Consider the following 2,216-nt stretch of genomic DNA (forward strand, 5'->3'; position numbering starts at 1 on the left):
TTTTTATAGATTTCAGATTTTGCTGTACATCTGGGGATTGCCCCAAATGTGTAGGAAAATCTCTTTGCCCCCTAGGTGTCCCCAATGTACGGATTTAGATATCCGCACGCAGAGGGCACCCTGGCTATTAGATATATAGGCTAGATCTAATAAAATTTTGATTACATTTAACAAACTGCTATTAACAATAGACTGAGAGGAAAGTTTCTTGCTGAACTGTTTCAGGAACCATAGGGAACAATGTTAAGTAGATCTATTAAGGAGTAAGCCCCATGCTATGCAAAGTGTTCTTGGGACTGCTGGTATATTGTGCTATCCTGTGGTCATCTGGTAGAATAAGGTACAACAATAAGGTCTTAATAGTTATGCAGTGTAGGAGGCAAGGCAGAATATATTTATTGAAAGCAAAATAGTTTATTTAGTTCTTTGTAGCACAGAGTTTGACCTATACAGGATTGCCAACAGGCCTGGAGAAAAATGTTCTGTCCCTTTATGTGTGGAAATGGGCAGCTAAAGGTTTTTATAGCACAGAGATAAATAAAGCACCGCTTGGGAACAGTGATCATAATGTTATTGAGTTCAACATTTGTATAAATAGGGAATTGGCCAAAAAAATGTCGAGACAGTGTGTGACTGCAATAAAAAAGGCCAATGCTATGCTGGGGATTATTAGGAAGAGTATTGAAAACAGATCAGCCAGTATCATAATGCCCCTATATAAATCAATGGTGCAACCTCATTTGGAATACTGTGTGCAGTTCTGGTCACCACACCTTAAAAAGGATATTATAGCTTTGGAAAAAGTGCAGAAAAGGGCAACTTGCATGATAAAAGGGTTGGAACACTTTCCCTATGAGGAAAGGTTAAAGCGCTTAGGGCTATTTAGCTTGGAGAAACGACGACTGAGGGGTGACATGATTGAGGTTTATAAGATTATGCATGAGATAGAGAAGGTAGAGAAAGAGGTACTTTCCTCCCTTTCTCACAATACAAGAACTCGTGGGCACTCAATGAAATTGCTGAGCGGTCGGGTTAGAACAGATAAAACGAAGTACTTCTTCACCCAAAGAGTGATTAACACATGGAATTCACTGCCACAGGAAGTGGTGGCAGCTACAAGCAGGGACGGCTTCAAAAGGTAATTAGATAAGCATATGGAGCTGAGGTCCATCAGTGGCTATTAGCCACAAGGTATAGATAGGGGCTCTGGGGCAAGTGATGCTCTGTCTTCTTGGTGCTTGGGGGGGGGATCAACAGTGGGAGGGCTTCTAATATCCTGGCCCCACTGGTGGACCTCCTGATGGCACCTGGTATTTTTGGCCACTGTGTGACAGAGTGTTGGACTGGATGGGCCTTTGGCCTGATCCAACACTGGCGTCTCTTATGTTCTTAACATTCCATTTAGCCTTTATTAAAGGGACTGGGCCTTTTTTCTCCAGGCAGTTGGCAACCCTAAAGCACTAACATGCACATTAGACTGAATCCTGCAATCCTATGCAGTGTTACTTCAGTCTAAGCCCATTGATTTCCACCCACTTAGAACATACTAACTCTCCATAAGATTGCACTATAAAACATGTACCGTAGGAAATAAAAAAGAAAAGTACCATTCACCCAGTATACTTTGTTTCTTTATATTTCTGGCTGAGTTATCTTTTTTTTTTTTTAATAAAGGTTTTATTGGCTCCCCTAAAAAGGGGAGGTATTTCGCTTAAAAGAAAAAAAGGAAGGGGTAGACAGTGGGAGAAAGAGAAAGCTGAGTGATATATAAACTGGTAAATTAAACTGTTAGTAATGTCCAATTAATCTTCTTGGGCTTCTTCTGTGTGTTGCCAAACTTCTTTTCTTAGTCCTGTTACATGTATTCTCTGTTAGTATGTTAGTAATGTTCCTTTGAGATTCTGTTAATAAAAAGGGTCTCTTCTGTGCACATTCAGAACCGCTTCTTTGCGTGCTGGGTATTTTTACTATCGCTGACGTGGAGGAGCTTCCTCTGGTCTTCTCCTTCCGGCTTGTTAGATCCTCCTTCGGGTTGTTGTTAATACGCTCAGTTCATGTACTATAAATCCTCTTCCTTTCATGCCCCGGAGGTCCCCATTTTCGAGAATGGTATCAATTTCATTTTCGCTTTTATATTCGCTCCCAGACTCTCTATGGGTCCTCCTCGCAATTGTTGACTTATAAGCGCTTATCAGGCACTTCTTGCTGTCACAATT

Source organism: Gekko japonicus, unplaced genomic scaffold (assembly GCF_001447785.1).
Source record: "Gekko japonicus isolate JY-2015 unplaced genomic scaffold, Gekko_japonicus_V1.1 scaffold2357, whole genome shotgun sequence".
Classification (NCBI taxonomy): Eukaryota; Metazoa; Chordata; class Lepidosauria; order Squamata; family Gekkonidae; genus Gekko; species Gekko japonicus.